The 23,116-nt window shown below is 37.6% G+C and overlaps 1 protein-coding gene across 1 annotated transcript in view; it reads left to right on the top strand.

Annotated features, from left to right (window-relative positions):
- The first annotated feature begins 3,242 nt into the window (after positions 1-3,242).
- The window catches only part of LOC144445330 (uncharacterized), a 48,433-nt gene continuing 28,559 nt past the window's right edge, over positions 3,243-23,116 (top strand). Inside the window, exon 1 of the mRNA XM_078134869.1 lies at positions 3,243-3,300. The gene's annotated coding sequence lies outside the window, so the exon portion shown is untranslated. The remainder of the gene's footprint in view (positions 3,301-23,116) is intronic.

The raw sequence follows: 23,116 nt of genomic DNA, 5'->3' as shown, positions 1-23,116 counted from the left end.
GCTCGCCTGTAGATATGCCTGCTAAGATCAAAGGGGGCTATTTGACTGTCAGCGTTCATGACGTACATCTTCAAATTTGCAGTGAATATATATATATATATATATATATATATATATATATATATATATATATATATATATATCATGTTGTATTTTCAAGTTCACTTTGACATTAAAATACTTCTGTACTCATCAGTTGATTTTTGATCATGTTATACATGCTGAAACCATGGAAATAGTAATTGTAGCATCACATCGCATATGATGCTAAGCTAGCTAGGTTAAGAACCTCTAGGGACCAACATTTAGGACCTACATTTCGTAAGTCCGTACATTCCAATGTCAGCAAACACACACTACATAGTTGCCTAGAAATCACCGAGGGTTGTCAAGAAAAAAACCCCGGAATATATAGGGGTGGGGAAAAAACAAAAATGTGGATAACGAAAAGTAGGAGATAATACCAGCATCTGGTAGACTAGCTAGTGTCACAGCTTTATACAAACTATGAAATAGCAAAACTTTTCCTCTATACAAATATAAAATATGCTCTAAGTCGTTCACGTCATGTGCTCACCTTACAAAGACCATTTTACGAGTTCTGCAGTTCGATCTAACTAAGTTCAAATTTGTAAAAATTGAATAAGGAAACTAAATACTATTATTTGGACAACGTCCACTATAATCATTGTTCAACCATATCAATTGCAAGAACATTACAGAAACCACCGTATACATGGGGAACCACCCTATTTGCACATACGTACAACTGACGTCGTCATGGCACCCTTACTTTTTAACACGTACACAATTCGATGAACTTTGACCTACCAGGTCTATAATTCTTGGTGCATGAGTGGGGCATATTGAAAAGGAAATGTCAGCGATGAAGCTCGAATCGGGAACGTGTAGCGTATGACCATTCGACAATTATGACTCTCATCCCCACCATACCTCATCATATCCTACCGCTCTATCGAACACATGGGCCGGGGGGGGGGGGGTATTTGTCGATGAATTTTTGAATCGGGCCGACGACACTACCTGCATAACCGAAAAGTTTATAATGCCCCCCCCCCCCCCCCCGCATATCGTATTCACAGGACAGGTATTTGTTGATCGTGACTGCTTGATTGTCTCGCAAATACAGTATAAGATCCCGGGATAGCTCCATCAAATTGACTACACAATGTAAATGTATTCAAAAATTAAAGGAGCTTAATAGCATGTTTAATGTTTAGGCTATTCAGACCGGTACGTACAATAACCTCCATTATGAAGGTTGGTGCATCTGCCGATTGTAGGTTGAATACATGAGTGACCCCGTGGGTGAGGGAGTCCTAGGGTTGCGATTCTCCCCCAAGCAGATCCTAAGGTTTTGTGGGGGCTCTATATATTAAGGCCATTCTCGCTGCCACACTCGTGACTATGTCCCTTAGCTTTGTAAGGCGCAAGAAAGTGCGCCCTGAACGGCCAAGTCGTGAGAAGTGAGGGACTCCAGCTAGTCCCTCTCTCTGCTAAGCCGCCCGGCATATATACAAAGATTAGGGATGATAGCCACGAGTCTGGCAGCGAGACTATGTTAAGGCAATTTTTAGGTTATTCATAGCCTTTGAGGAAATATTTCACAGCTTCGCAAAGCTAAAGTTTTAAATGAATTTACCATGTCAGATGAAAATAGGCTCGTAACATAGTCAAGTCACTGGTATGTTATTATTAAAGAACTTTAGGTGGTCATACCTATTGTGCATGCATAATGGAAATTGGAATCTGATGAGATGTGGTGATTTGTAGTGTCGATACCATGTAGAAGCCGAAATAGAAAGTAAACCAATCCCTTCATACTCAAGAGTAGAACAATTTAGATTAACTTCTTTTAAAAACTATGAATACCATTACGAAACTTTCAAGTTCAAGTGCAATATAAGTGAAACATTAATTGTAAAACAGCCAAGTATTCATCACATGACATGTTCTGTAACTGGTGTGGTAGCTATGTAATACATACATATATGTATATGTATAGTTACATTGGTACATTGTGTGTGTTTGAACTCTTACGTGAAGTAAAATTAAAGAATTTATGTAAGAAACTGGGACAAGAACAAATACCAGGGTTCATACAAGATTATATGCCATTGTAGAAATGGACGGTTTTTTCCCATCACAATTCAAAATAATGCCCCCCTCCCCATCCACAATTTCCAAAACAGGATGCCCCCCCCCCCCCAACACACACACACACACACACACACACAATTTCAAAAAACAAGGTGGCCCTACCCACCAATCCACCGCCCCTCCCCAGGCCAAAGAAACTGACCGATCCCTTAGTATAGTCTTCTAACAATATGAGAACATCAGAAATCAATGGCAACTCAATAAATGGCTAAACAGTCGAATAAAATCACGCATCAAGCTCTTCAAAAAGATATGCGGGTATGGTTTTTAAACGAAAACTTAAAACACACCTCTTTAAAATGTATCATAAATTGTGATTTGGTTATTTGACTCAGAGTACAAAATTTATATTATCTTAGTGGTCATTTACGTTCGTTTTAATATTTGACATTTTTAAGGCTTTTATAACAAGTCTCAGTCTATAATTTTAATGACCATTCACTATCCTTTTAACATTTGACATTTTAAGGGTGTTAACGGTATACTTGTTTTTGTAGCATTCACCTTATTTATGTTTTTGTATTTTATGTGCAGCGCTTTTGAATATTTTAAATAGAAAAGGCGATTTAGAAAATAAATAAACTTAAACTTAAACTTATGGGGTATTGCACCCAGAATCCATAACGGTAATTGAGATCCGGGGACTTTGAGGGAAAGCCCCTAATTGATATTCATACAATTTGCATATTTGCTACTGAAGTGGTAGACCTGTTTATTCCGGCGATATGACCCCTTGAACAAGCAATAGAGAAGGCGTTTCTTGTATTGGGAAAGTAGACAGCTAACACCTCAAGGCAACGTTTAGTAGCCGCGGTGATACACACTTCAGAATCTTGACAATCTTGTACTTGATATTGTGTTTTACGATTGTGAGAGGTGACAACCGGTGTTTTCTTAATTGGTACATTTTCAACCTGGTCTTCAAGACGTTGTATCCTGATGTTGCGATAGCTTGGACAAAAAAACGCCAGACAGAAAACTTCATGCAGGGATCAACCTCACAGTATTCAGCTGTGTCTCGATTTTTACGGTGTGTCAAATGAACTTGAAGTACTCTCATACAGACTGGGCATTAGTTTTTCTTTGCAAGACGTGTGTTGATATAACATCTCTGGTCAGGTAAGTAATTGATGACTTTATTTCGTTTGGGCAATATGACCATGTGATATATTTGTCTATATGGCTACCAGGTTATATAAACTATTGCGATGTATGTTACAAATGGTGGTTTGTGCAAACGTTACTGTTGTTTCTTTTGATGTTGTTCCGTGGTCGGCTCAACCAATCATAAACCGAGCTTCGGGAACAGAGCTGCTCATAAGGAAATAGTATATTTATGTTCGATACGCTAAGAAAGGTGATAGCTAACATAATGAATCATTCAAGTTGATTTGATAAACGAGTGAATCAAATAAGCCGCTATACAGCGCCGAGAATCTGTATTAGGAATGTGTTCACTCTCTTTTTTTAAGTACCGCTCGTTCCACGTTATCGTTCACTAGCTCTGTTTGATACAGCCACGCAGAAACCAACAAGAAACTGCGCATGCTACACTTTAAGATACCATGATTGCACGAACACAGCTTCTTGCAACATTTATTTTGTCTACATGGAATGTACTAAAATGCCACCATGCAGACATCAAATGCTGACATCAAAACATCTAGTTACAGAATGTTTAGATTATTTTTCATATTTAAACAAAGTATAGCAAGAAATTGCTATCTTGCTGTTAATGTGTAGAATGTGTACTTTCTTATTGGTTTCTGAAACAAACAAACAGAGCAAGTGAGCGGTGACATGGAACTGGCAGTAAGATTATACTGGAATGTGGTACACAGCTATGATCACAACTAGGGGTAAACATTTTTTTAAAAATAAAAGGAGCGGAGCTGATCGTTAAACGTAAATATTATCTGGGTACATTCAGTTTAAGGAAATGATCCAAAGTGGCCAGGAAATGATCCAAAGATAGTCTTCAGATTGGTTGCATGATACAAATAAAAGTTATTTTATCACAAGCAGGAAATTTTACCCTGTGCAAACATTTCGTCCAGACTTGATTGGCTTCTTCAGTGGACTGAGTGTTTTCGCCAGAATCACTGATAACCACTACGTCACAGTATCTATAAATGACACATCACCGTGTATAAATACATAATGTCCTTTGATTACTTGTGTTTACTTGCCACTGTGATTACAAATACTATGAAGCCTTTTTTTGGTTACACATACGTTTATTTATGAGCCAGTCAACATTAGAAATAATTGGATATGAGACTATTATCAAAGCTGACCAGTCCCCCCCCCCCCACGTAATGGAGTGACACAATACCAGCACACACACACACAGTCAGGTACTAAGATAAACAAAAATGTAGATGTTGAGAAAAGTTGTGTATCTTCATCAAAACTTCAGTTGCTCTGTGTACGTATTTTAATTATAATTAATACCTGACTCTGTGTGTGTGTGTGTGTGTGTGTGTGTGTGTGTGTGTGTGTGTGTGTGTGTGTGTGTTGAAATGTGTCAATCAGTGGGGGTGACTGATCAGCTTTCATAAGGATCTCATATCCAATTACTTCTAAAGTTGTCTCGCCCAAAAAAAACACGTGTCTCAGCAAAGTGTTCATACTATTTGGCAAACTGTCGGAAAAATGATTACATTGTACGCATGTGCTTATCAGGTTTGTAAAATCGCACATATTAACGGTGTTTTATTATGTATTGAAGAAGCTGTTGTGGGTTTTATGAGGACGTATAGAATGGCGTATAGGTAACCCCTCCCACCTTAAGTACCACACGCTGTACCTCAGACCACTTTATAAAACGTCTGATTCTGCAAACAAACAGATCAATACATTAACAGCTGGTATGCAGAAAAAAAAGTAAAGTTAGTGACTACTTGTCCCATTATAACTAAAGTTTAAACTCTACACCCTGCTGTACTCAACAAAATAACACCTTACCTAAAATACCTTAGATCATGCATGGACAAAAAGACTGTAATGTTTACATGAACGTGGTGATTTATTTGTAGCCACAAGTCTATAAACGTTAAACGCATGAAGTAAATAATCTTCGGGTTAAAGGGGCGCAGTCTTAGTTCGTGTATCTAGGGAGCACATGTTGTTTACGGTTTATTCAAAACCTATTCGCAGTGTTCTACTAGGGGCGAGATTAATAGGTCAAGGTGGGACAAGAAATAAATTCTTTTTAGTTCGGTCTCGGCCCCTCCCCCATCTCCACGCAAACTAAATTCGTATAAACAGATAATTATTCAGAAAGCAAATTTAATTTCAACTCAGTATATGTGTGTGTGTGTGTGTGTGTGTGTGTGTGTGTGTGTGTGTGTGTGTGTGTGTGTGTGTGTGTGTGTGTGTGTGAATACACAATCAGTATGTAGTGAGAAAAATATTCTTTTATTCTTTTATTCTTGTATTCTTCAGACTTCTTTTTTAAATAGAAATTTTACCCTTGTGTATTATTGGAGGGAAAGTGCCTAGAATACCGACAAGTTTGGAAAACAATGGCAAGTTTTCAGCTTAGCCTTCTGAATAAAAGATGCGAACGTGAGCACTCACGTTCCACCGTGTACCGTCTGTCAAGTTTTTTTCTTTGCAGAACACGTAGCTAACTAACGTACGCGTCATTACGTGTACGTACATGCATACGCCTGCAAGATTACCGGCGATCACATATACGAGTACGCGTTCTATCTTGCAGTTAAACATTTCTATACATGCATCGTTTGTAATTGACTAACGTCAACTTGAACCTGGTTTTAAGACACAGCATATTAAAGCAACCAATTGTTCTGTCAATATGCGAAGACAGTTGTAATTAAAAAAAAGGGGGCATCGATATTAAGTATATTTTTGTTCATCTAGTTTAATATTATCGTTTTAATGTTATTCCCGATTCTAATGTATGGTCACTGTGAGATTTTTACCCAACCAATATCTATGTTTATTACTGAAATGAATTCGTAAGACAGCTTACTCTCCTGCATTCCCATGATGGCTTCTTTGACTTTTAAGGCAGTTACCGTTTTCGACATTACATCATGATATAGAGCAGGGCCATTCAATTTGCATTTGATTGATTGGTATTTTGTGCAACCAGCACCGTGCCACATCGCAATGAATATAGGAATGAAAAAAAAATAAAGACGGAATTAAGGAGAGCATGCGCACTGGTCAACAATATATACATTAGTTTACGTATTAACATGAGCACTCTTTCTGAAAAATAACTCTCTAAAAACTGACAACCGAGTTCGATTCCTCAACATTCTAAAATCAATGACATATTCAAACGATGATTTAATTGTTCACTTACATGTTTTTTTTTTCTTGTACGGCTCAGTAATTGAACAAAGTCCACCACTCCACTTTACCTTGTTTACACTCTTACGACCATTGCTTTCTGAAATCGCTATTTATCATTTATAAGAGGTAATTAATCGCGGTCATTTCTCCCCAAATGCACGTACACAACAGACTTCACCCACTCAATTCCTTCTACATAGTTCTATTTCAGGACTATCTGGCACAATACGAGGCATTATTTCATATTGCTACCAACACTACGGCATTGTGAAACCTTCCACGGTTACATCATACCGTAATCCAAGAGTCATCCGCCGGGGCCCGGCAACGCATTGCATATTTAGACCCCGTGCTAGTGTAATCCTCCTTGACGTTAGGAGTATAACCCCCTCGTCAAACCAGTGTAACAGGTTGTCGTGAGAGCTCGAATAACATGACATAAAGTGACACAGTAGTCTATCCATCGAGTCCGTAGAACATCACGCCATTTGGGACTGTCACAGAAAATCAATGTTTTGCCTACTATACTATACTTACATTCATTTTAGTTCATTTAGTATTGAACCACGAGTACATTGCCATAAAATGCATATTAGTTTTTTGTCTTCATCAGTTCCTGTCTTAAACCACATGATACTATATTTTTTAATGTGATACAGACATTATTGACGAAGGTTTTTTTTTTTAATCGAACTTGAAATGGCGATGTCAAAAGCGGTTTTAAATCGACATCCTGAAATCAATTGCACGTTCTAATAAAATATAGTAGCCCACATACTTAGCGATTAGGAAAGGTGTAAAGAATGTCCCGGGGAAAAATTTAATTACTACACTCGCAGGCCAACAAATCAATACTCTGGCAGCTGATGTAATATCTAATACAGAAACATAGCAACTAATGGCATATACATGTATTTGGGGGGTATGACCATTACGTTGAAAATCTTATACAAATCGCCACCGCCACTTGATAACGTGACGTCACATGGTATGTTTAAATATGTCCAACATAATTTCACGATCATTAAATGCTGTAAATGTTGTAATTATGTTCATAATTTGGTTAATTTTATTGTACAAAATGAGACGCGATACAGTTGATGATAGACGGCCACCTGTTGATTGCCGTGCGACCCTGTCATACGTAACTAATACTTGACCGTGGCGGTCATTATTCATATATTAAATACTTCATTAACTGTACACAATAACTTTGCACATACTTGTGTTGCTGTTACCAGAACAACTAAAATTACCGGCTTTAAGATAAGATGTATTGCAAGAATCAATTTTCCTCAACAAAATCTCTCCAAATTTGAATGAAAGCTTGTTCCCGGACCGTTTTGGAATTATTAAAGAATTGTGTGAAATCATATCCTCTTTTTTCCAAGGAAATTGACTTTCCAATAGAGTTAATATTGTATACGGTGGTCATATTAAATTCCATATTATAGCTTAATTTTGATAACATTGTGACCTCCAGTTCAACAATCTTGATTTTTCTTATTATTATTTGAACTGAGTATAGGTGAAATTTTAGTGCACACGGTAACAACTAAATTTTAAGACTGTACAAACTACATTAACATTCGAAGTTGTTTTTTAGAATAGATTAAGCTATACACCAACTACGTACATCAAAGTCTCTGGTCACCGTGGTTTAAGATGTGTATAAGTTCTACTAACCATTTTCATGGGAACCACGCCCTCAAGCGGCGTATTTCGTAACATATCGCAATTAACTTTTCATGTGCCATGTATGAAACAATCTTCTGCCGCATAGGCCACACGTAAAAATGAAAGGTTTTATCTCAAGTAATATCCGACAATATCACGCTGTAATATATCCTGTCAACAGATCATAGAAATTTCTTCATGATCAGAGAAGGGGTCTTCAACGAGTCGATGTGTCGCTGATTAAAACCATGAATTGATGTATTATAAACGATGAACGACATTTCATGATGACAAAATGCTAGACATACCATGTCAGGACCAAGTGTTATGATCTTTGGTGAATGAATAGCTTTTCATGTAACAATATTAAAATCCTGTGGTTAGGCCGAACAAAAAGAGTGCGTGGTTCTGATTACGCTCAATTTTTAGAATAGGTGGGATAGGTAGATTTTTTATTTTATTTTATTATATTTTTTTTTGTTCATAAATGTGAGTGTTGAGTTCAGGTTTCTGTTGATTTCCATATGGTCTCTGTGTTATTGGTTTCTTTTCATCAAATATACAGCCATTACAGATTGAAAGAACAGTTTTGTGTTGTCTTTTTACGTTGATGTCAGTTTCCACACCCACTCTTAGTATTCCTTGCGAGACTTCGATTCACACACTTTTCACGATTTTATTATTTTTTCTCGAATTATACCTAAAAAAGATTTATGGTCGGCAGTGAAAAACTAGGTGGGGTCGGATCGGGTAACTGGTGAATCAGCTATTTTTTAGGCCGTACTACCGAAGACATGACATAATAAAGGTGCTTACAATAATCAACAATAACTCGCAACAGTGGGTTCTTAATTTATGGGTACATTAAATATTGTCTACCTGTACGTCACATTCTCTGCCTATCCTATATTTGTATCATGTGAAGTTCCGTATCACTGAATTGACATATATCGTGTTGAACTCCCAAATGTTGTATTATACCATGATTCACCCTCAAATATTGCATTTATTTCATTCGACAGGTAACAAAGTTGAAAATAAAAAGATACGCGCAATTACTCATACATAGCCAACGTTATCGACCAGCAGAAAAAGACCCAGTTGATCAAATTTCATTGTATTTGTTAATATTTAATTAGATAAAATGGTACGCTGTTACGTCAGTGTTTGTTGAAGACTCAGACGAACTAATAATATTGTTGTTAAATTCTGTTACCATAATCTAAAAGTTAATAAATAACACATAAACGGTAAACTGTTATCTTGTATCGACGTACATAGCTTCAGAGGAACATCCGGTGTAAATGATGCCAGGAGTATTTTTAGGATATCCTCGAGCGGTCACGGTGCAAAAGTACGTGTAAGTGCGTTAATTGTGCCCCTCCCACTTCACCCACGCTGTGATCGTCATTCTGTACTCGCACTCTCTCGAACAACTTCACACTACAACATCGCGGAAATTCTGATCACCTCACGAGTGGTGTGGACCCTGCACTTCTGTAGCTTCATAGTATATCCATGATAGACTTGAGTAGTACACTTACGTAACCTGTTGTCGTTGGAAAAAAATGGATGTGTTGTTTTCCGCAGCTTCGTCGATCTCTCCAGAAGATCTCTCAACTTGTGTATACGATGTGTACGAAAACATAACGTATTACTTGGTGGCGTTTGGCGAGGAGGGTCAGCTATACGAAAGTTATAATATTCTGTTAACAAGAATCATCCCCGCATTCATCGTCTGTTCCTTTGGATTCACACTCAACATTCTGTTCCTCTTGGTTGTGTGGCGTGTTCGTGCTTTGAGAACCACAACCAATATGTACCTGTGTAACCAAGCTATAGTTGATAGTTTATTTCTAGTATTTTACTCAGTTGTACAAATCGGCGGTCCTATCGCAGAGGAACATATTCATGACATGAGTTTTCTCGGTCCCGTTGGATGTTCGTTCGTAAACGTGGCCCTAGATTTGTTCTTACTTGTTTCCGAGTTCAACATCACGTTGTTTACCGTGGAGCGCTACGTAGCGATCTGTCACCCCTTCAAAGCAGATATCATGGTGTCGAAATCCAGGACATTGAAACTAATCATCGGTACCTGGGTGGTTGGACTTGCATTTGCTCTCCCCCTACTGTACTTCTACGTAGATTGGTACACCGTCTGTTTGCTTTGGCAGGACGATGTTAACAGCACCACAAGTTCGGACTTGCCAGGAACGTACAGTACGTGTTGGTCGGGTGTAAGAACAACGGCGCAAGGTGTGCTCTACTATCTCGTGCCGGTGTCAATATTTTTCATACTATTCACGACCATAGCCGTACTGGACATACTAACTGCGAAAGAGCTTCGACGGATGGCGAAGCGTTGCTCTCTCACCACGGGTTTGGCGAATCAACGTACGGAAAAACAACTAGTGATAATGCTAGCAGTAACGGCAGGTGTGTTTTTCGTCTGCTTATTTCCCTACCACGTAGAAATGATTCTTAGTTTCGTTGTCATAGTTACAGATGGGAGCAGACAGTCTTCGTACGTCTGGCAAGAAATATGCAGATGGTTACCGATCGTTAATGCTTCTGTTAACTCAATATTATATGGACTGCTGAATAAACAATACAGAAATGGTTTCAAGAAGGCGTTTGGTTGTTGCCGATGCGGCTGCTGCTGCTGCTGGAAAAAAGACAGGGGCAAACACACGGATTTTAATCGTCGCGTCAGTATCAGCTTGGTGACGCGCTCCACGTACATCGGAAGTGGTCAGCAAACAGATGCCAAAGGCATTGACAATATCCATATAGACGTGGTGGACGATACTTGAGAGGGAATATACAACCAGTGACAAGCAAGCGTTTACAAGCAGAACTTGCCACAAACAGGGAAAATAATTATAAGCAGTTGAATACAATTAAGAACACTTGGCACAAAACCCTGACAAGCATGTGAACCTTTTTACATTCACGTCATACATTTACAGTTGTGAACTTCACTTACGACCCATAAACATATTTAAAGGCCAACAATGGAATCCCAGGCTCTATCTTTAGCGTTGTCTTATAAGAAGAACCGTACGGATTAGATTATCCATATGTACATATTTAAAGCAAACGTTTTATAGATTAGAAAGTCAACACTTTCTTAGCCAACTTTTGACCGTAACCCACCCAGGTCTTTACATACAACTGACGAAGCCAGACCGTGGACAAATGGGATATGTTACAAACAGGGAAAGTAAACAAATGAATTGGGTTAATACCACCTGACGCAGCATGTTGGAAGTAGAGAGACTTGTAAAACACACCATGGTTTGATAAGAACAGTTTGTGTGTACATGAAGTGACAGGGGAACTGGAAATATGTTTGTGAACGTGAACTATTACGACTGTAAAATGGCCATAAAACTGTTCTTATCAAATGATGAAATGTAATACAAAACTTTGTACTTCCAACATGCAATTCATTTGTTTACTTTCCTGATTGTTCTTTTCATCCAAGCTCTGATGTCGACAGTTGTAAAGTTTAACATCCTCCAGTGGACTGTTTTAGTTTTGAAATGTAAGCCAAGATTTTTATGTTCACTCTTTGACCCGTACCATGATCTATAGGAAGTCATGATACATACTTGCTAATAAATTAAATATGTAATATTATAAGTAAGCATTTTTAGAACACCGAATGCATTCCTTTCATACACTCGTTTACCCTTTTGATGTTATGGTATTCAAGAAAAATCCAACCGATTATCAGTTGAACCATATATGATATAGTCGGCGGGATGCCAACGTGGTTTCTAACTAACTGAGTGAAAGTGTAAATGGTAACGATACTGTATAGGAACTTGACTAGTTGAACCAGCACTAACTGTAATATATTAGTTTTGTCCATAACACAATCAACACAATCCACTAAAAAGTGCTAAAATATAAATAATTAGACATTGTATATGTTAATTACATGTCTATTTTATATATAAGTTGTATAATAATAAGTTCAAATCGGGATTCATTGGGACATTGATTTCGAGTGCGGACCTTAAATCAATTTGATTGGATAGAGTACACCATACACCAATACGTTTACACACAGATAATTCAATAATGTTGAGGCGATTAAGTCATTCTATCTAAGGGAGCCTTCATTAATTACAGGGGGCTGGGAACTGGGGTGGTTCACCTTTTACAAATTGGTTCTCGAGGGAGAGCCATACTTCAGAAAATGGTGTTAGGAAAGGGTCATATTTAACTTTGACCTATTGTATTGTCTAACTTCGCATTATTTTGTGCTTTGTGATCCCATCGCTTCGATCGGTTTTATATCCCTCTGCTGCAACAACAGTTAGAGTTGGGGTTGGGGTAGACTGTCGACAGTCGCTCGCGCCTTTTTTCCTACGTTTTATCTAAACTCCGGTCCGGCGCAACACTAGTATAATCGCAAACTGATTTCGAGGGCCGAATTGCGAAGGCCCAAGCAAAAAGGCGCGAGCGACTGTCGACAGTCTAGGGTTGGGGTTAGAATAAGGGTTAAGTACGGTAATATTAAACCATATCACTCAAATCGCTGTGGTTAAACCACATAGACTCACAGTGATTTAATTTTCAGTTGTGATGTGATATGAGAAAGTGGGTCTCTCGGGAGTTTTTGAAATATATTAACAGGAAGAAGGTCATATTTTAGAGAAGGGAAACTGTAGGAATACCACTTTTAGCGGAGTGACGGAATTGGGGAAGGTTGTACTTCACGCATGACATCCTGGGTCGGATTTCCCGAGCCCTTCCCCCTCCGTGTCATTACTGAAGAATCCTGAATACAAGTTTCAAAAAATTACAGTTAGTGCACAGTTAAGACCGATAAAACATTATCGAAAGTCACCAAACATTTTTTTTGAAAAGAAGTCAAAATGTTAAAATAATGAATGTTATAATTATAATCAAACATGGCAGCCAATACTGTATGGGGAAAATAAAAGATTGTTGTTTTTCCTGAAAACAAGATGGTGGACACCCAAACATTATTATTTTAAATGCATAGACAGATAGACAGACAGACAGACAGACAGTCAGTCAGTCAGTCAGTCAGTCAGTCAGTAAGAGACAGACAGTCAGACAGACAGACAGACAGACAGACAGACAGACAGACAGACAGACAGACAGACAGACAGACAGACAAATGGACATAAAGCAATTATATGACCTTTGCTTCCGAGAGTAAAGCGATATTACTGTGAGTCATCGTACATTAACCTGTTTCATTGCGTTCCGTACAACACACCAGTACGTCCATTGATACCAAGGCTTAATACTAAAGGGTTATTATTTAACTGATCACAGTACATATTGTAATCTTACAGTATGCAGTAATGGGGAGCTCTCACACATCAACCAACCCCGTTAGGGTACAACGCCAATGAGCGTTGATGAGCTACACTACGTATCTGTCTTACAGTCTAATTATAAACATATAGCACACGTACACGTTATCCATATACAATAGAAACAAGAGGAACCCATTGTTCGCTTTGAATGAATACCATAGTGTTTTCAACATTAATTAATCATCAAACAGTATGTTAATCTATTGAGTTTGTTGATGCCTCTAATCCCATATATTAAACTGATGTCAAGATTTGTAACTGTTTACCGTCACACTTCCATGTAATCTACCAAGTCGCCTGTGACGTCATTGGTTCAGACATGTTGTCTTTATGATGATTACTTTAAAGTTCTCATAATTAATATTTATTTTTTTCTTTAAATTGTCAATCTTATATAGATATTATAATACGTGAAACTAATTCAAAACACACCTACAAAATAAGCTTGCCCTTCATCCATTGTTCAGTGGAAGTCCTTGCTATGGACATTGTCTCACGGGCGTCAACAGACTTAGTTTAATCATAGACAGTAGAGGGGTGTCCATGGCAAAGACCTGTCAGAAACAAGAAATGAGGAGCTCTCCAGAACCTAAAGTATTGGACTTTAATCTTACCTTATGTATTACAAAGGCGTGTTTGTAAAATCACAGTCACGGAAAGAAGTATCAACGGTCAAAGACCTTATAAGGATCACGTCAATGTAAACCCGCCACCGACAGCTGATCCTTTACACCATCTGCTAACATTATTAACGGAAAAGAAAAACACCGGATCTGGGATAGAGATTTAGCACAGTCATAGAACTGTGCAACGTGACTTGTATGTATGTATGTATGTATGTATGTATGTATGTATGTATGTATGTATGTATGTATGTATGTATGTATGTGTGTGTGTGTGTGTGTGTGTGTGTGTATGTATGTATGTATGTATGTATGATATGTATGATATGTATGTATACATATATATGAACTCAGTGTAGATATGCTGGAGTAAACAGTGCATGTATGACGCAGAATGGTATAAATAACACAATATCAAACACTATTAGGAGCCATTACACAGTGTTTCATGCAGTTACAATCATCGGACGATGTTATGATTTCAATTGAAACTTCGTCTGATGATCGCAAGAACGTGAAACACTGTGTAAAGGCTTCTGAGAATCTTGCTTGATACTATGATATATATATATATATAGTTTTGGTAGTACTGGAACTCTTTCTTGGTTGTAACTCGGAGTTTCACGCATTTTGCGATCATCAGACAACTCCGAGTTACAACTCCGAGTATATTAATTAACCATGGTCTGATAACTTCTTAGATATATATATTCCAAATTTTCACCCAGTGACCTCCTATATTACTTCTGAAGTGACTTTGTTCCTTGTTATTTTACTTCATTGCTATTTCTTTCATTATACCTTGGCTATGTTACACTTGCTTTGGTTGACTTTCTAAAATAAATATATTTTGAAATTGAAGAAAACTTTTTTTCCTTTGCTATTTACATGCGACACTTTAGCGTTCAATCGTTGTTCCATGTACGTGTCTTCCCTTTTAAGAAGTTGTTACCCCACACGTATACGTACGCAGTTGTAATTTCACCTTGTAATATACCAGTACTAGTCTTCCATCGATATCAAGACAGAAATGCAAGGTTTAACACATCATTAGTGATGCCTAGAAAACTACCTTTGATTCATTTAGACATGTTGTACACAGGTAACGAGGTCAAATGAGCACAAAAAGTGCAACTGTGACCCAGACTGCGACCCCAATGACGTTTGCCCCAAGCCATTGTAGTATATTCATTATCAGATACGCATGTCCATGTCAAGTGTTTTTTTGTTTATCAACAAACACGACGATTCGTGTTACGTTCACCTTGCAAACTAAAACATATCCCAAGTTCAGACCATAGCGAATCGAACTTGGCTTTTTGCATGATGTCATAGTTAACTTTAGACCAATTTTCCTCCCGCTGACCTGATTACTGTGCCTTGCGTAGTCCACTAGTCACCTAAGGAACATACTCGATCCGTTTATTTCTGTCGTTTACAGACAGACGGGTAGACAGATAGACACACACATACAAGCACACATATTCCAGTTATGCTAATAAACCTACAGATTTATCACCTTTCGACATTTTTTGCGAGGGATTATCGGTATTATTGTCTTTCCGATCAATTCTCAATCTTTAGCTTCCGTTTCCAAGCCTGACAACAGACATGACTCGGATCTAAATAGACGGACTTGATATTTTCTATTGACACACATTTCCTCTTAGTGAGTCTCAACATGCCTTTGACATTTTGTAAAAATACCGTTCGTCGAGCCAAAGATTTTAACGAGCTTGAAGTAGCCAGCAGTACACACATCACTAGTGTTATCAGCTGTGTAGTCCATTAACCTTTTTCAGTACGATGTATTTTCCCCGCCAATTTTAGATCAACAAATGTCTTGTTATTTCTTCACTATATTAAAAATCTCAGATGCGTGATATTAGTCTGCACCCATAGAAACAATACTTATAAGTAAATTTATATCAAAAGTTAAAATTCACAATTCATAATCATGATAAAGCATAAATTAGCCTCTTCGATGAAAACTATCGCCAATGGTAATGTAGCACAGCTGGGAGTGATGAATGTTGTTGTTATTACTCGACCGAGAAAATTGAAAGCCAGCGCGCAATCCAAATTTAACCACTACCATAGTCCATAACGATTTTAGTAATGATTTGAACACGTTTTCATAGACTGTCAGATACGTGAAATCATGTCTTTCCGCCCTCAACGGTCTGCAGTGATGATTAAATTTGAAGCAACAAGTTGAAGGAAAAAATTGTCATCATTGAGAACATCACTACTGACATATAAAACAAATTGGGGATGAGACTAGGGTCACTGCAACAAAAATTGTTTTTACATGATTTATGAATTACTATTGTCCAAAGTTAATTTTTATGAAGGCAGTAAAACGAAAATGAAGGCGGAAAGTGTTTGTCTGGGGAGGTGTGACTCGACATTTTTGACACCTTGTTTACTATTTCGAGTTAATTGTGTGACATTTGCAATACTTGGCAGAGATTGTATACATCTGGTAAGTTTAAATCGTTATTTAAATCATGCATAAATCGCCCTTTCAGCATTTTTTTGAATGCCGAAATATTTCCAGTTGAAAGTCCTATATGGCGCCCATTGTTGTTCATTCTTTCTGTGCCTATGATTGCGTCTAATATTTACTAGTAACTTCTGGAAGGGACATATATGTCTTTCACTGCACCGTTCGAATTTAGTGGGAAGTGGAAGAAACCACAAATTGAGAAAAGCCTTTTTATATAACTTTTAACTTTTTACAAAACATTCGCCTACTGTACTTTATTGTACCAGTGTTTGTCTCCTTCTGTCCCTCATTGCTCAATAAAACCATATACCATGCACTCGATCGTGTACGTAGGGTCTATGATAAAACGCAGCAGTCGTCCAAGTAACTTGTGCACATTGAGTCCACACACAACGGAATGTTTACTGTTCAACAAGGGACAGAAAGACATGCTTTAAGTAAGTAAGTATACAAGAGAATAGATCCCGCCAAAATACTTGGGGTTACACTTCAAAACATGAAACTTTTAAAATGTTATTGTCAAAGAAGTGTCTTCAAGTGTTAGTAAACATTCAAAAACATATGCGCACCGGAAGATTAGGAATTGAATGGACTGAGACACATCAGTAAATATACTTTTAGGAGAATGGTATATGCGACTAATAGCCCCAGTATCTGTAGATATCATTTTATTTTGTAACGTTTATAACTATCGACGATTTATATGTTTGTACCACTGATGAAGTACGTGTGTGATTGCTTAGTAGAAATCAGACAGCATTGACAATACATTTCCTATCATACATTTTTGTTATTAAACTGACATGGCCTAACCATGTACTGCGTTCACTATCATTTACACATTGATATATATATATTATATATATATATATATATATATATATATATATATATATATATATATATATATATATATATATATATATATATATATATATATATATATATATATATATATATATATATATAACTCGGTGAGTATCAATCTGCTAAGACAGTGCTCTATACCGCAGTATAGATGTATATATGTATGTATGTATCACCTGGCAACAGTTCTTAGGGTGATATTATTAATCTTATAATCTTCAAAGGTATTGAGTTTGTTACTCACGTTTAGTTTTTTCAGGAAAACATAATCAATATTTTTATTAAAAAACATTCATTGTTACTAGTGGTTCCCAAGAGACTGATATCAGTCACCAACACTCAGCACTTCTTAACAGAAAGGTCGAAAGATTACGTACTCTAGCGATTCAAACAAGAGGGCACTTAAAACTAATTTGCATTACACAAATAACTACTAACGTTTTTAAAAATTATTATATTCAAATTATTATATTCAACTTTAGAATCAAAACGACCGAAGACCTGAGCAAGTCTAACATTGGTACACGACCAATGTTATCAGTTCAATGAACATGAGAATTGAACATTAAAGGAATAAACAGCACAAACTGACAGCTGTAGGCTGCAAACTGCCAGTCTCGCTTTCTCAATGATAGGTAGATTGGTAGATTATTACCATTATATCATAAACATAGGCGTACAATTATGTATTTAATACTTTTATATAAATGTGTTAATGTTATTACAATAGTTCCTGTATTTTATACATGTTGGAAAGCAATCATTTAACAGTACCAGATTGCTGCTAGAGAGCGGGGCAGTCGTAATCGATATTCGATAATCAATCAATCAGTCAACCAATCACCCTATCATCACCGATTTATTGATTTATTGATTGATAGGATAGTTGGTGGGTAGGTTGGTTGGTTGGTTGATTTGTTGGTTGGATGGATGGATGGATGGATGGATGGATGGATGGGTGGATGGACAGACAGCTGTTTAGCTGGCGGACGTTTGTTGGCTGTCTAGCAGGCTGGCTGGCTGATTGATTGGTTGGTTGGTTGGTTGGTTGGTTGGTTGTTTGTTTTGTTGGTTGGTTGGTTGGTTGGTTGTTGGTTCGTTGGTTGGTTGGTTGGTTGGTTGGTTGGTTGATTCATTCATCCATTCATTCATTCATTCATTCATTCATTCATTCATTCATTCATTCAAACAATCATTCATTCATTGGAAACTAATGTATGTTGTCTTATTTATTATTCACTCTATATAGTTAAGATTGTATGGCAATAGCTAGAAGTTTTACCGGTTCAAGATGGCATCTCTTTTCAAGATTGCTCATGACAATACAAAGACAGTTAGTAGAACTTTAAAGGAATTTGTGAACCGGGAAGACAAAAGGCTACCCTTACCTGGGAAAGTGGTCGATGGGACTTATGGTAGATATTCTTTTGACCTGTCAAGTGGTGACATCGTACAAATTCGCCAGAAGACATTCATCGTCAAAGCCTCTATCTGTGGGGAAGAGGGGGAGTCACCTGACTTGACCTTTCCAGAAGACTTTGATGGGCACCTTGAGGTAGTTCCAGACCAGCCAAGTTCCTTGAATTGCCGAACAGTAGAGCAAGTACTTGAAGGTGCACTTCCTAAGTTCATCATCCCATCCATTGGGTTTGAAGTAAATCGTGTTAAAGTGACACCTGGAACAAGACTTCAAGTTTTGCGAAGAGTTGTCTCAACCATCGGTCAAGCCAGCCTCGAGTGTACCGTTGTGGATAGCCAAAAACAAGTAAATTTACCATGTTTCAAAGTTGGCAACTTCAAATTAATTTGGGAGCGTGACTATGTCAAGTTAAAAGACATTGCAGAACGCCTGCCCCAGAAAGTAAAACTCCTCCCAAGAACAGCCTTTCACAAGGAGAAGAGTGTGATCGAGGGTCTTCCCGCGACATTTACTGGCTTGTTAAAACTGGACAAAGTTGAAGCCGTAGTTATCAGCATCCTTAACTCAAGTGACAAGCCATTTATAATTCCAGTTGATACAGAAATTACACTCGAGGATTTATCTAAGGAGAATTACACGAACGAAGACTTCAATCCTGCAAAAAAAATCCATGACCTTATCCTCGACACTGATCTACCAGTTGCGGTCAAGATTACAGACGAAGAAGATGGTTCTGAACTTGGCATCGAACGAGACATAGTATTAGAAGTACATCGAAAACAAAATGTTGATGCTGTTGTTGGTGTAACTGACAAGGGAGAAAACCTGCTGATACCACTCTCTATTGATGGTAAATTCGAATATGTAAGACCAGTCTATGAGACAGCGGAAGACCTACGTCAAAAAGGACTCAATAAACTTGTAGAAGTTACAAGAGGCTACGAAGCCGAGCATAACGATCTCAGCACTTTACGCTCGGGGGACCTTGTTCAAGCCCAACACAGTCTTTACAGAAAGGGCTCAGACTTCGAAGTACTGCTCCTAAAGAAATACACCAGCGGAAGTAAAAACCAATCATGTCGTAAGATACAAATACCACTATATGCAAAGTGTTTCTTCATCGAGAGGGCCCTGCCTAGAGATGAAGACACAGGTACACTGTCGTCACTCGTCTTAAGGGGTTTACCTATTCAAGTTCAACTTATTGAAGAAATTCGGGGTCGATCCGGCAAGATCTTAAAAGACCAAACTTCAATACACTTGCTCGAAGAAATAACCTATTCGGCGTTTGTTGCACATGTCCGCGATGACCTTAAGAAGGGTCCAGTTGAGGTTCCTGACTTTCTAGAGATCTTTTGTAGACCTTTGAAGACCAGTGAAGTTCAAAGAGCAGATATTATCCATCAACCAATCATTTATAAACTTTCAAAACAGCAGTTTGAAACTTTGATAAAGGTTTCTGACTACCAAATACTAATACCAACAAAGCCACATCTACTTCCGAGGGATCCACGTTCAGAAGTGCAAATACCCGAATATGACCTATCAGATGAAGAAGAACCATATGTTCGCCCCGTACCAGACCCTGATAAGAAGGAATACACTGGTATGTATGTTTGCCTTTTTGTCCATCGGTCTGCCTGTCTATCCGTCCATGTCTTTGTTTTGTCTGTCCGTCTGTCTGTCAATCTGTCTGTCTGTCTGTCTGTCTGCCTGTCTGTATGCATGCATATATGTATGTATGTATGTATGTATGTATGTATGTATGTATGTATGTATGTATGTATGTATTTATGTGTATGTGTGTGTGTGTGTGTACGCATATGTATGTATGTATGTATGTATGTATGTATGTATGTATGTATGTATGTAAGTGAGTGTGTATGTATGTGCCGGTAGGTTGGGATGAATGGATGAAGGCTATTTTTAAGAGCCATATCGATTTCACGTTATAATAGTTTATAGTTCATTAATAGTATTATAGACCATGGAGGTTTAATGTTCCTCTTAATTGCTTACAGATCCGACAGCATGGGTTTCATCCGGGGAAGGAGCCAAGCCAAAAAAAGGAACACTTAGAAGATTGTTTGAGAAGAAAAGACAGCGATTGTCCTTACCTGCAAATTTCTCTGATCAATTAAACCCACCTTCTTCTCAAACAGGTAAGTTCTTTATATTGTTATGGAACCTTCAGTAGTATAATAACAGGGAGGCAGTTACATAGAATATGGCCATACTCCGATTCCATTGCGCTAAAAATTTACTTCTGTCAGGCTCACTGTGGCTTCTCTTTTCAAATCACACCTTACAATTAATTCACTACATGGTTGTCATCAGTATCGATTAGATTGACGTAGTCTGATAATATGGTACCTAAACCCTAACACTAATATTAACCCTAAGTACTCTAACCCAAAACTCTCCTGGACGATGTATTCACTCCCATCTGTACATTTGTGGTTGTAGCCAGGCGTAGTGATACAAAACTTTTAATGTGACATTCATTTCGGGGGATTGTTTTATCTTATCGGTTTCTATCTTTTAAAAAACAGAATAGTTTTCAATGTCTGTATTGTCTGTGTTTTGTATATCCTGCAATAAAGTTTCGAAAAAATTCTAATAATACACAAGTCATGTAGTTGTATGAAGTTGGGCTTGTTCAAGTTTAAGGATAAACCAACTGTTAAAGTTCAATATTCACATGAAGGAGCTAATTATTGAAATTGAACTGGAACGTGATGCAAGGTGGTTTTTTTAAAGAAACTAATCTTACTAATCTCAGAGTAACATTCGATACTCGTCGCAATATAACGTTGATGGGGACTTTTTGAAATTAATATAATACATGATCAGAAGTTCAAAACAAATTTTGATTTCGAAAGCAAAGTTTAATTCCTATCAAAACTATTTTGCAAATAAATATACCACATGATCAAACTCCTAGTATTACATTTTGAATTGTTGATAGCAATAGATCAATACGTCAATAGATAGATAGATAGATAGATAGATAGATAGATAGATAGATAGATAGATAGATAGATAGATAGATAGATAGATAGATAGATAGATAGATAGATAGATAGATAGATAGATAGAGATAAACAGACAGACAGATAGATAGATAGATAGATAGATAGATAGATAGATAGATAGATATATAGATAGATAGATAGATAGATAGATAGATAGATAGATAGATAGATAGATAGATAGAGGGAGGGAGGGAGGGAGGGACCGACCGACCGACAGACAGACAGACAGACAGACAGACAGACAGACACACACACACACACACACACACAGACAGCTGCACACCAAGAACTGGAAAAATAACTCACAAATATAGTTGGTTGACAAATTCATGATTTGGTTTAACAAGTTGGTGTCTTTTAAACATAATTGCAGATATGGACAAGAAAGGCGCTAAAATGAAAGTATCAAGTTTATTGAAGATCTTCAGAAGAAACAGTACGATGGACAAGAAATCAGCTTGTGATACTGATGACTCTGATGACTCTAGCTCTGGTAACATGACAAATGTATCAATAATTATAAGGGGAGAGCAGGGAGAATTAGATGGGCCTCGTTTTACAAACAAGTTGTTTGAGGAGGGCCTCATTTTTGAAAATGAAAATAGGGGTGTGTCACAGTTTATTGTGACTCATTATAATCTTAGTAGTAATTTATATTCTTGCAGTTTATACTACCACTACTGTTAGTCTACTGTGATGTCAGTACCTACCAGTCAAATTACTGCTTACTAATTGACATGCAGTGCTCATCAATCAGTTCTCAGTTGTGGTGTGAGGAGAAGCGCAGGGAATCTTTTGGGAAACAGTTAGATAATGTTGATAATGGTGTATGTGTATGGAGTGGGGGTGGGGGTGTTAGCATCAGTCACGACAATGTCGGTACTAAGTCCAACATAGCCAGTCTTTGCAAGGCCTGGCCTTCAGATATGCTAATTACATCCAAACACAGGAAATAATCAATGCAGTGCCTTCACAAAAATTCACGGTAGTGACGTGGAAAACATCCAGTGCCTTTAATATTATCGAACTGGTGGCACCAGTGGGATCGAGTGGATGCCATTGATTCATTTGCATATCAATTGCATATCATATGCGAGGTATTGCTTAGATTA

Source organism: Glandiceps talaboti, chromosome 14 (genome assembly GCF_964340395.1).
Source record: "Glandiceps talaboti chromosome 14, keGlaTala1.1, whole genome shotgun sequence".
Classification (NCBI taxonomy): domain Eukaryota; kingdom Metazoa; phylum Hemichordata; class Enteropneusta; family Spengelidae; genus Glandiceps; species Glandiceps talaboti.
This window is presented reverse-complemented; position numbering and strand designations above follow the sequence as displayed.